At 40.0% G+C, this 13,941-nt stretch overlaps 1 protein-coding gene across 1 annotated transcript in view; it reads left to right on the forward strand.

The window, feature by feature from the left end:
• opcml (opioid binding protein/cell adhesion molecule-like) overlaps positions 1–13,941 on the forward strand; it is a 387,148-nt gene that overhangs the window by 110,912 nt on the left and 262,295 nt on the right. The gene's annotated exons all lie outside the window — the stretch shown is intronic.

The raw sequence follows: 13,941 nt of genomic DNA on the forward strand, positions 1-13,941 counted from the left end.
TGAATCAATATAAACCGTACACATGTAAACATGAAGAATCAAATGGGAGTAAATCACCTCTGACATCTTAAGGCTTGGGCAGTTTGTTTTTTTCCGAGACAGAAAGCTGTCACAATATAACAATAAAAAGTTTGACATCATCACTCATCATTGTTTTTGTTTTTTTGTCATATTGCTTTATCTATATTATTTGTCATTGCTGACATTTCCACACTGGCAGTGTCAATCCTTGACTTGGGGGGGTCCTCGGGCAAAAAATGCTCATCCTGGCTCTGAGCTCTTTCCTGAGTTTATCCATCTCCTGATCCTGCAATCTGCTTCATCTATGTGGAGAGAAAAGTGAGCGGAAAAACTGCTGTAAATATGTCGACTGTTTTCACACAGACAAAAAAAAACAAGCGCTGAGGTTAAAATGTTTTTTTACACATAAAGTAAATAGTAAATGGACTTGAGCTTGTAGAGCGCTTTTCTAGTCTTCTGATTACTCAAAGTGGTTTTACACCACAGGTCACACCTACACATTCACACACTGATGGCAGAGGCTGCTGCAGTATGTAAAGTCACCATCAGAAGTAACTAACCCATTCATACACCGCCGCCGAAGCAGCGGGAGCAACTTTGGGTTAAGTGTCTTGCCCAAGGACGCATGTGGCTCGAATCCCCGACCTTCTACCAACTGAGCCACAGCCGCCCCCAATATTAGCGCTACCAATACGGTAAAATACAAAAGTATGTCTTTGTTTTCAAGACATTTGTGCCTTTAACAGGTCGGTCCAGTTGATGATGTTTGTCTGTTATTAAGCCTGAAAGCAAGAGCTGCTTCCACCTGATCCATACCTCTCCAATAGATTACTCTTCTTTGAATTTTTTAAGAAAACCTGTGAGTGCTTTTTTTTTTTGGATGTTTAAAGTGGTTCATCAGGGGGTCCTATTCAGGGAAAAAAAACATTTTTGGCCACCAAACATACTTCTGCTTTGGGACTGGCGTTAGGTCAACATGACTGAATCATGTGGAGTAAAATGAAGGATTGTATGTGTTGACTCTTCACTTGATTAAATCCCTGACCTGCCAGCTAATTAGTAAACACTGATGAATGAGAGAAACTTTGTGCCAGCTTGCAGGTTCATCTGAAATGAGCTGAGGATGCAGATCTGCTCGTTGTGCAGAGAAACCACCATTGGGTTTGAACTCGGACAGCGTGTGTAAAGCTTGTGACCTCCCTGGTAAACACACCGGACTAATTAGATGTTGAAGTGAGTCAATGTTTGCTGAAGTTAGCTCTCAGTGGGTACATGAGGGTCAGAGTGTGAGAAGAGAAACCAGCTAAGCTGCCGGGGTGAAGTACATCTGAAACACAGGCTGGACTCAGAGCAGATACAAATATCTCCTGACTCTTCAGTCATAAAATCAGTGGAAAAAAAAACACTTCAACCACCAAAAACATTAATAATAACTTCACTCTTATATTCACCCATTTGACGGATATAAAAATAATGAAGGGAGATGAGGAGGAAAACAATACCTTATAAATAATTCTAGGGAAAACTACTGTAAGTATTTCACTTAGCTAAGGTGTTTTAGAGCCTCGAAAATAAATCAAATGACTCGTTCACACAGGCACAATCCAGAGAAAGTGGAGAACACAAATCACTAACAGCTAATGTGTTAAGCCCTGACTCAAACCCGGGTTACATGAATAATGGTTAAATTAAAGTAATATTACTTTTGTAGTATATTTACTTTTCACAAATCATTTTTGGTGGAATGGTTTTTCTTGTTCACTGGAAAGTTTGACAACTTTTATTTTAATGTGGCGGTTATTCTAACTGAACATTGATGGGGTCATCCCTATGTTCCCTCATTTTTTTATTAAATTCCTCCCCCCCCATTAAAATTAGGCCTATGTTCCAGGGGTCGGCAACATGCGGCTCTTTTGCCCCTCGCAGGTGGCGTCCTGTGGCTTTGCCAAAAAAAGAAAATCTTTATTTTTTTTCTATGATTATTGTTGTTTCAAAGTGCAGACAGACAGGCAGCGTGTGATGGTAGAAATTTCCACTGGCGAGTTGTCGCATGTCATGTGGTAAAATATAGAAATGAATACTCATTTAGATCTATTAGCGATGTGAATGGGCTTAGACAGGCTACATAAACTTGATTTAAAGGTTCAAATATATTTTTATTTTTATTTTTTATTTTTTTTGGGGAGCTTCTGGCAACAATGGCTCTTTTGAAAGAAAAGGTTGCAAAGCCCTGCCTTAGGCCTACATTGGGCTGGCCCTTCTTCAGTATAATGCACATAACATGTTGTTGCAGACTGACCCCCCCTCCCACAGTTTGACGCAAAATCACTCAAATGATTTGCTCAAGTGGAACAATTTCAGCTCGACTGAACAAGCAGGTGGCGCCAATGAGGAAAATCAAAGTATGTGAATCAGGCTCCATGTGAAAGTGAAACAATAAAACAACCAACTTTATTACAAGAACCAGTAACAGGCTGAAGGTGCTACACTCTTTAAAGCAGCTACTGTCTTTATTTTATTTATCATGAAAAGAGAATCATCACCTGAACCTACAGCTCACTGCAGCTTGACAGAGCTTTTCACAGAGTTCCCGCTCATACTTAAGCTATCAGGCCCACATATGTTTGTCTTTTCCACTTCCATCTCTGCTGCAGCAGGCTGAGTGTGACAGGTAATGGATAGGTGGAACAACATTTCAGGGAATACCATATGTCTTTAGGTCAATGGAGCATCTCCTTTAAAAGATACTGAAGCGTTTATCATTTATCCTTTAACATTTAAATATGTCAAAGCAAATGGGGAACATACAAATGTAAATAATGGAACAAGCTGCAGTTTGAGCTGAACGTTGTAACAGAAAAGTTTTCTTTATAAGTCTGACCATAAATGCTGTCTTTGACTGACTCCATGTTCATACAAGCTGACACTCTGAAGTCTGTGTGCAAACATGAGTTCTCTCTGGAAATATGTTTGCAACCTCTTCACTCAGAGAACCAAGGTTACAATGTAACCAAGCGTTCCATCTCTACGTTATTGATTGGTGAATTAATCTAAGAATGAAACATGCTGCAGTAAATCTGTTTTCTTTTGTGCAAAGTCTCACGCATGTATATAATCCCAGATATTCCCTTGTCAGAGACACCATTAATTCCCATACAGACGCTGTACAGTTTTTTGTGGTTGTGACTCATATCACAGATTTATATCTGACACAAAAGCAACATGACATTTACTGCCGATTGTAAACAGAATCACAACTAGACATCAACAAAATGGTGCTTTTTCTTCTCTCTCTCTCTCTCTCTCTCTCTCTCGGTTGGTACATCTAGAATCACTCACAAATGCAGTAAACAAATGTGTTTCACTTATTCTCCTTTTGTGTGGCTCAGTGGGGCTGAAGGTTGAAAACAAACAGGCTGACAACACTACCTGGGGAATTTCACCTCTGGAAATACCAGGAAATGGAATATCTGAAAACGAGGCTCTCAGGTTTGTTCATGATGAGACATTTTTTTATAAATACTTAAGGTAGGATTAGGTGATTGTTAAATAAATTTAAAAATCACATAACTTATCTGGGGAATGGAATTAAGCTACACCTATTTCTTCTAACAATCTAAAGAATGCCCATAGACACAATGCCCATAGTCATTAAAAGAAAGAGATGAGATTTCAGGGTTTATGAAAGGTTAGAAAGGCTGTTAAGAGTGCGATGACACCTCTTGGGAAGAAGCAGTTGAAGTGACGGATGGCTTCGGTCATGATGGACCCGTTCCTTTGTCTTAAAGAAGGATTTGATGAGAAGATAGTCGACTGGTGTGCAGGGTCGCTTGCAGCACATCCAGCCTTGTTTATCCACAGCAGCATCCTGCAGGTCTTATGAAGAGGAGAACTACAGAACAAATAAACACAGGTGCAGGAGGAAATTAAAGAATGAGAGATAATGTGAAGGCAGGCTGTCCTATTGGTCTATCAATCCACTAATTAGTCAATTAAAATGCCCCCCTTATAAATAAATAGAACCTGCATAATTAAATAACAATAAATAATAGAATAATAACAATAATAATAAAATTGAATTAAACATCATAATTAACAGACAGACTAATATAAAAGCTCCATCAGAGGGAACTTTTGGTTTGCACACATGTTGGCTCCCCCTATGGACAAAGCAGTACCTATTGCCTCTTAAATGCATTCATCCTCTCATGACAATATATGCCTCTGGAAACCAAGCCAATGTCCTGGTTACTCCAGTGAAATCAGTCTGCCCGTCTTTCCAGCACACATCAGAACCTGCTGATACGTGATTGGTCAGTACAGATTGAACTAGAAACATACTACAAACCAGAAATCCAGCAAATCTCAACCTCCTTTTTTTTTTTTTTTTTTTTTTACAGTCAAAAAAAATTCTTCCCTGTGGTCTTTGTTGTGGACGATGTAAACAGAGACTGTTTTTGCAGCATGGTGTAATTCACCATGTTTACAACCATTATAGGAAATCAATACATAGAAATTATTGATCTCGTCACTGATGGTCTTTTTGCATTTAGAGGTCATACAGAGGCATCAATACTAATAGCATTATTTTTTTATTAACAGCTATAACTCATCACAAGATCTTTAAAAAAATTGTGATGCTGTTGACTCTATGCTTTCGTGAGTCTGCTGTTTCCAGTTTGAAAAGGTAACTGAGTATAACCGTCCATCAAGGGTGTGTTTTTTACATGTTACACACACACACCCCCCCCCCCCCCCCCCCCCCCCCCCCCGCCCCCCCCGCCCCCCCCAACCTCTCCATCTCTCTCAGCACCCAAGCAATGCACCCAAACAAAGGAGGAAAAGTCGGAGCATCTTGTCTCCCTGGAAACTAGAAATGATATAGAATTACTTGAAAACCATAGCGGGCTTCTATTAGTGTGAATGTGACACTTCACCTGCTTCAGAGTCATCATCTGCATTCTTTATTATATAGAAGAGGTCATTATGTTAAAGTCAGCTCTTAGTGTACTTTTGTGCTATGCGAGCTTTCAACAATTAGTAGGCTAAGTGATGAAGCGTTGGAGACAGTGAGATGGTGGAACGACAGGTTTCAGCCAGGATTCAGCCAGTCACATAAATAACCAGCCAATTATGGTTTCTTTATGCATGTATGAAAAGCAGTGCTTGTAGAATTTCTGCGAAAGTTGAAGATGTTCATCACTCATTTATATATTGATGCATGTAACTGCAGGTTTTCAGCACTGGTATATGCGTGTGGATTTTTCCCAATAGCGTTTTAAAAATACATGGGCCAGGCTTTAAGCAATAGTATGATTCAGAGAAAGGCAATTAAAGTAAAACACACATAATGTTAACATGAAATAAAAAAAATTATGAGTAGTGCTCATGTATCACATTGCATAGAGAAAGCTACAGGCAAATGTTGATTTCGGAATTTTGGGGTGACAGATTTCAAGTGGGATCGAGATCTGTTTGTGCCAATATCAGGTTTTTAACAGCAGTAAGTAACAATGCACTGCATCCACAAATACAGACATTTTAATCAAATTGATCAAAATCAGAGGGAGAGTGGAGGCTTAACGAACTGCTAACTCTTGAAATGAGGATGCTAATTGCTAACATAATGGAGGACGCCGTGGTTGTGTGCCATACATGGCGAATAATGACAGAGCCTTCTCCATAGCTGCCCCCTCCCTCTGGAACTCACTCCCTACACACATTCAACACTGCACCGACCCTCCTACTTTCAAATCACTGATCAAAACTCACCTCTTTAAACAAGCTTTTAATGTATGATTGTGATGTATTTTCTGTTTTCTGTAGTTTACCTTTATTGTTGTTATCTTTATGATTTGTGTGTAATGTTATAATGTGTGTTAGTCTGTCCTTACTGTGCTGTTCTGTTTTTTTAACAATTATACAGTGTCTTTGAGTTTTTGAAAAGCATTTATAAATACAATGTATTATTATTGTTTATAAAATTACCAGAGCCCATGCACTGCGCTCACCATTACCCAAACACATGCAGAATGGATGTAAACCCAGGTCTGCTCTATAATTTGTTCTGAGCAATTAAAGCCTGATGTTGTAAAACAGCCTAACTTGAGCACATGAGCTTATATTTAGCTGACAGTAGGGGGCAACTGGGCCTAGTGTGAGTGTCCCTTTACTGCCAATTTCCACATCCGTGTGAGCCGTGTTCCATCAGCCCCACAGTTTTGGTGCGTCGGACAGTGTGCGTCCTGCCCCACTGGGTCCGTTTCTGGAGTGTGACTGCAGCTCTGAGCATCAGTACACACATCACAGAAGAACAAGATCACGCGGAAATAACAAGAACAACTTGCAAACATGTTCCGTTGTCTTTCTGAGGTTGATTTGTTGTTCATTTGGTGCCTGTTTTGACTTAATGTTGATAAAGTAATGGACAATAAGATCGGGAATCCATTTATTGTGATTTGTTTTTTAAATTGGCCGGAGGCTCTGTGCGTTTTCTAGTATGACTTCCTGTGCGACGCGATCTATTCTGTCCAGCTTTACAAGTGCTTGCAGCTAGCGCCATCAAAATTTGCATGTGAAGCAGGAAAGTAAAATAATTGATTTGCGTCTAAAAAAAACCAATTAAATTGTTTATATGCATTATAAAGTTAACAATGACACCTCTACTGACTAAGTGTCTTTATATCAGCTTTAAATGCAGAAAAGACAGAATGATTAAGACTCAACTGATGCAAAGAACAAAGAAAATCAGGATGCATGTGTTTTCTGAAGATGGAGCTTTTTTGCAAGTTGTTACAACAGGTGCAGTCAACCGTGGGGGCTTCTCAGAAAGGCAGGTGAAAGCTATTCTGAAGAACTAATTGAGCGGAGAGATTTGATAAATGGAATTATGTGTGCTGTCTGTAGCACATGGAGGAAACCATTCGAGGGCAGTTTCAGGTACTCTGTCTTTTTGTTTCACTTTAAAACAACACTTTAAACAAAAAACTGCATGCTTTTATTCAGTCTATTCTGCATGAGAAGCAGGAGGAGAGTCAGCATAATCTGAACTGTTTACTTTCTTATACTAGTAAACACATACGTGACATTCTAAAGTCAAAAGTAAATGCCATCACAACAACTTCTGCTATTACACTGCTCAAAGAGTTTTGAGAAAGAGAAAACCAGTCCTGAGGAATGAATCCTAAAATGAACACTCTCTGATGATAGAATTGGTTCATGAATAGACACTCCTGTAAAGGCACCGCTGGAGTTGCAATGTGCAATTCAAAACTGCAGCTTCTCATGCCTTCCAAGATTTCATTTTTTTTGCTGTTTGCTGCCGATGCTGTCATGCAGTCTTATGTGGATTTTTCCAAGTAATATTGGGCGATAAATCGATTTTTGTAACTTTGTGAGTACAAAAACTTGTAAAAACATGTTGAAAGACTTTATTTACAAGCACTTAATGTTTAATTATTACACAGCCTATTGAGCATGCCATGCAAATAAAATACATATTCATTTTTAGAAGAGGCACATTTTATATATAAAAAAACATTTGGTAAAGTGTTGTTGAAATTAAAACAAATTGTATTTAATAAATTTATTGTTCTGTGTTTTGTAGGTTGTGGATTAAAATTGTGAATTGGGTGTGGTGTAAAAAGAATTGAGGATTTTATTTTTAGGCCATATCGCCCCGCTCTAACTCCCAAGCGCCGCAGTCCGTCAGCGCCACAGTTTTGATCTGTTGGACGACATGCACCCTAACCCACTGGGTCTGTTACTGGAACATGAGCGCAGCAGAGAGCAGTTGTAAACCCAACACAGGAGAACAGCAAGATCACATGGGAATAAAGAGAAAAACATGCAAACAACATGTTGTTGGTTTGGTGCCTGTTTTGACATAATGTTTATAAAGTGGTGGAAAATACGGGACGCTCTGCTTGTCTGACTTCCTTTCCGGGTCGTTCTATTCTTTTCAGCTTGATGTTTGCTTGCAGAGAGCAAAAGAAGAGCGTAGCGGCAATGCAAATAGCAGCGTGCACAGACGATGCGGATTGGTCCCCCCTGTGGCCACCCCTCCAAAAGGAAGAGCCCCCCCTCATAACACAAACACAGTATTCACAAACACAGTATTTAACTCAACAACTGCACTCACAATCTAGTATTTAATTCTGTTACTGAAACAAATATCAATCATGATATTTTATGTTGTGGTATTTTATGATGTGTGCTATTATTTGGCATAATATATATATATATATATATATTTTTTTTTTAAAGAGATCATCTTTGTCTATTTTTGACCTGGGTCTAATGTTCCCCTCTGACAAAACAACTGGCTCCAGTTTGGCCCCCTCAGTAAAAGTAGTCTAGAACCGCCACTGACAGCTTTGTGCTCCCTCGTCCATCAACACACAGGCTGCATTCTCAGAGCGCAGCACAAAGCAGCACTGCCTGAGGTAGGAGTCCTGAGACCAGTGAGTTCCCGCGGTTATTACAGAATGGTGTGCGACAGCGTGAGATAATAAGATGTTTATGGTATAAAACCCTTATACACAGAAGAACAAAAAAACATCATATAGTGTTTTATTTTGAAAATAAAGCAAATCTTTTAATGTTTGTTCGTTTTCTGATTTCCTGTCCCACAGACCTGCTCTGTGTTAAATTGATGCGCAGTGCTCAGGGAACAACATAGAAGCCCTGCATATCTGCTGCAGAGGGCTCCAGACTGCCGGAGCTGGTATGCAGCGGAGTGGAGTCGGACCCAACATGCATCTGGTGAAATTTAGCAGTTAGTTTAGAACAGGCGTCTCCAACCTTTATTCATCTGAGAGCTACTTTGAAAAAAATGAAAGTGGCCAAGAGCTACTTGCATCACATCACTTGCATGTATTTACACAGCACACACCAGCTGAATTAAGCTACTGTTTGTACATGTGTGAAATTGCAATAAGCCAGTGCTTATCAATAATCTTAAATTCACATCAAGGTCCAAGAAAAAAAAAAACAGGAATATTTTACACTTCTTATTGTGCTACATAGTAAGCTATGTTGCTGAAAATTCACATCAATGTCCAAGAAAACATCACTACTTTACACTCGTTTTTATGGGAAAAATACATGAATAGTGTGAAGAGGTGCATTTACTGTCGTCAGATTTTTTTTTTTTTTTTTTTAAACAGTCTAACAGTCGGCGAGCTATACTTAAAACCTGCTCCCGAGCTACCTGTTGGAGACCCCTGGTTTAGAATGATTGCTGTGATTCATATCATCATCAACAAGCCTCCTCCTATGCAAATCACCAGATGTAAAAACAGAATATCGAGGGGGACATTTAAAAAAAAAGACAACGCTAAGAAAACAGCAGAGTAGGACAAGACGCTGTGTGTAAGGGAAGTGCAGGCACAAACGTTTGAACTTCTTCCTCCTCCTCCAAGTTACTGATCTGTCTGATGCGACGTGTTATGTCTGACTCAGTGTCAACTCTGACACTGCAGATCTTAAATGACCTTTCACTATGCAGCATTAGCCTCTAATGCCCCTCCTGACAGCCCTCATGAGTGTGTTTGGTTGTTGATGACTTTAATCAGTGTTTATGTGCAGAACCTCTCAGAAAGAGGCAGCAGACTTCTGTAGGTGTCAGGATTATTACTCACATTAGAAAAGGGCCTCACAGCCTGTCCTGCTGACTCAGCGTTTGACTTTAGCTTTTTTCCCACAAACTGGGAAGAAAGCTCTACTGCCCACAGTTGTTGTTTATACTTTGGTGGCATAGACATCGTTTTTTGAGTGGATGGTGACCGATGAAATTAACTTTTTCCTATTCATTGTGGTTAGAGGCTGACATTTTTTTGCGGAGTCTGGGTCACTGTATTTCTGTGGGATTTCCAGTGGGACGTGAATGGATTTCAAACTAATTACGGGTTTGGGACGAGACAGGGAAAAAAAGTCAACAGCAGAATACATTTTATGTCATTAGTCTGAGTACTTAAATCAACCACAAAATTAGATGGTCTTGGTTTAGTCACGTATTTAATTTGCTGCAATAGTTTTTTTTTTTTTTTTTTTTTTTTTTTAAATATTAGCATAGCTAAAATATATGTGTATATATAAAAATTATCCATAATGAATACATTTGATACTTAAATTCTCAAAGTGCTTAAAGTGCTGCAATGTGAAAGGGATTCTGTAGACAAGGCCACGTTGGCCATTGCTTGCCTCTGCCATGGTCACATCTGCTTAATCCTGAGCATCCATTGGACGATCAAAGAGGAACACTAAGGCTCAAGTTAAGATATCATCTCTGATACATTTTCTTTGCATTAGAAAGAGTTCTAAAAAGGAAACACATATTTAATGGATTACTGTCCGCATCTTGCAGGGAGTAGAGTACTTGTAAGACCAAAGAAACCAATAGATGTTACGGTCGACTTTGCTGCATCAGGGGTTAACCCCTAACCCTAATCTACAACAACAGATTTGGAGTGTGGCTGCTGCTGCAAAAGAAATAAGGCCTTGCTGTTTAGATCCAGCGCTCTCTTTGACCCCCAGGATTTTTCACTTCGGCAGTTTGGCAAGCTCAAGACCTTTAGTGTCTAAGTGTCCTAAAAAAGTTTTGCACAAGCTTTTGTCTGTGGTGTCATGGGCCAAAATAAAGCCAACACAGTGCTCATGTATAGATATGAATTTTAAAGATCTCACATTACACAATTCTAAGGACAAGTAGCGGCTGCTTGTTGTGACTTAGATCTGGTGTGCAGTCCGTTATTACAGCATTATATATTTAGCATTCTTCACTTTCTCTTCAATGTTTGCATTAATATGTTTCACTGAGCTTGGATTCTTAAATGCTCACACATTACAGGGTCAAACTGAACAATCAACCATCAAATAATCATCAACTCAACATGTCCTAGGAAATTCCCATTTCCTGACTCAAGCAGCCGGTCAGAGTGGCCATGAAGTGCAAGATTTCTCTCTGCCAGATGGTTGACGATTGGATGTTATTTTGTCAAAATCTCTTTCCAGCGTATGAGCAAATGAGGGAGGGTTAAAAGGGATATCAAACCCAAATAGTTTCGTCATTTTACTTTGGCCTGATGGACAGTTTTGTCCGAGACATGATTTTTTGATTCTGATGCTATTTTTTATAGGATTTTAAGAAAAAACATTTCAACTTACCATATAATTTAGCCACTTAACCATCATATTTTGGCTATTTTTCGGCCCCTGCAGTCCAGGGTCATTTGTGGGGGGCTCAGCAGTTGGTTCAGGTGCACAGAGCCCCCCAGCTCCTTGACCTCTTTACTCAGTGCCTGGTTAGCCTCCTTCTGAGCTTTAAGTATGGACACAAGTTCACAGCTGCTGCTTGATTTCTCCTCAAGCTGTTTCTTTAGTTCCTCCAGCTGGACAGCGGTCTCCTCTTCTCTGTTTTGGGCCTCTATCTTCAGGAACATCACCTCCTGCTCAATCTTCTCCTTTTCAGCTCAAAGCCTCTTAGACAGCCTGAGGTTTATGTCGATTGTATCATTGAGCTGTTGCCCGACTTCCTGAAGTTCCTTCTTTTGGGTTTCTTTCACAGACAGGCTGGCTACGTCTAGCTGTAACAAAGTTTTTGAGCTCTTTGGTCTTGCTGTCCCCCTTTGTCTCATACTTGTGGAGCTCTATTTGTTTTTTCAGCTCATCCAACCTTTGCATTGGCCTCCTGCTGAAGAACCCAGTTAAAGGCCAGTTGGCAGCCTTGGCTTGTCCTGTCCTTCAACTGCTGCTCAAGGGCCTTTTCCAACACTCAGTCACTCAATCATCAGGTCCTTGGAGGTTTGTGTCCTGGAGCTGATGCTTGAGTTCCTCTAATTGTCTCTTGAGGACGTCAGCTCCAAACTTTTCTGCCTTCAGCTAGCTGTTCAGAAGATGCAGCAACAACGGCCAGGAGCTCCTCTCTGCTCATCTCCATACAGTTAGATGAGTCCTGTGGTGTGCTTTTGAACAGACTCAGACTTTTTAACTCATCTATTGCTGAAACCTTTCCTTTGCCTTCTCAAACTTTCACCTGCCAATGTTACTTTGGTGCTCAGCTTACAACTTGGAATTCCTCTCCTGCTGCAACTGATACAGTACTTCAGGTTACTTAGTTGAATTCTTGTTCCACAAAAAGTCATGGTGGGCTGAGTTGCAGGATGCCCTTGACCAGCGGAGGCCTACCCCTTGATGAGGTGTGGCCTTCAAATGACTGGGGGCCTGCCTTCGATATTTTCAAGCCTTACTGGGGCATTTGGATGAAAGCTCCAAGAACCCCTCAACCTCGGCACAGTTTGTGGGTTGTAATGCTCAGTTATTCTATGTTGTGTGGGCCTGCTCTTAAATACAGGACGCCTGACATAAATAAGGTCATATTTGGAGTGAGACATAACGAAAATAAGACATGTGGAATATGCCGATCATAGTGGCTTTATTGCAGACATGTAAACACCTTAATCACACTATGACAGTTACCAGCTGCTTCACAATCCATGCTCTGAGTGGGATCCTGGAGTCAATTTGGCAGGTACAAGAAGATGCACTTTTCAGGGGAAGGGAGAAATAAGAGTCATGATGAGGGTTTTAAGTTGATGCATAGGAACAATCAGCAGATTGATGGAAAAACTGAGCTGCATTGATTTTGTATTGAAAGTAGACGCTGCCAGAGAAAAAAACATGGTGTTCAAGGCACAGACTCCGAAGTATTACGATATTGTTTTTTATCAATATTTGACTGATGGCAAGTGTTGTTTTTTCGTCATTTATTGGCCAAAGTTTTAATAAAACACAAAATTAAGTTGCATGTAACCTTGAACAGGGCCCTCAAATTGTTTTGCGTGTATTATGGCGTTTCATAGCAGCAGGGTATGCTGCAGCAGCTCTTTCATTTCTGGACACCAATGTGTCAGCCAGCTCGCAATTCTTCTGTGTTTTGTTTGGACAGCCCACAAAGGACTAAAACATCACTTCTTTTATCTAATATGTGGTTACAAGAGAATACGCACAAACACAGCCAAACATGAAAAACAAATATTCATCAAGAGTCGACCACACAGTGCCACTTTAATGACAGAGGGATTACTTCCTCTAAGCACAAAGGATGTGTCCACATTGGGATTCTTACTAAATGTGATATATGGTGTATTTTGACATGAAGACAAATTTGAAAAGAATATGTAACGAGGGTATAACCTTATCATTAAAGTATAGAGTACAGTTTACCTATAACTACATACATGTAATCTCCAAGCAGTATAACATGAAAATGTGTTTATTTAAAGAAAAGGGGATTCCTTGTTTCCTCCTTAGGTAGGGTAACTATATGTCCCATTTAGACTGGGACTGTCCCGTTTTTAAGCTGTGTGTCCCGAGTCCCCACAGATATCTACACTCATATGTGCCGGTTTTGAAAAGGGCCTGTTCCTGTTTTACCAACCAAAACAAAACACCAAGTTTGCAACACTGATTAATCAGTATATATGTCGATCAACGTCAATGCAGAGGCTGTTGCTGTTTTAACCAATAGAAAAACATCACTAATGCACCATGAGTCAAGCTTCAATACTGATTTGTCTGTACATATGTCAATCAATCTCTAGCTAGCCTAGCTAATCATGCTAACAGGAACTGCTGAGTAATGACCAGGCAATGACAGGTAGGCAAGCCACCAAACAGAAAAGGAAGTCAGCATTTTACAAAGAGCTCCATGAGAGTTACAGCTTCTTTTAAAAAGGACCTGTCAATGAATATGCTGAGTTAATACAAGCAGTGGGTACAGGCTGGAAGCAGCACTATTGAGACCTACTTCAATAAGGCAAACGCCAGTGACAACCAACTTAAACGGGCTGGTCAGGAGGGCACCTGTAATAATAATATAATAAATAAGACTTTTATAGCGGTTTTCTAAATACTCAAAGA

This window comes from Labrus bergylta, chromosome 14 (assembly GCF_963930695.1).
Source record: "Labrus bergylta chromosome 14, fLabBer1.1, whole genome shotgun sequence".
NCBI classification, from domain to species: domain Eukaryota; kingdom Metazoa; phylum Chordata; class Actinopteri; order Labriformes; family Labridae; genus Labrus; species Labrus bergylta.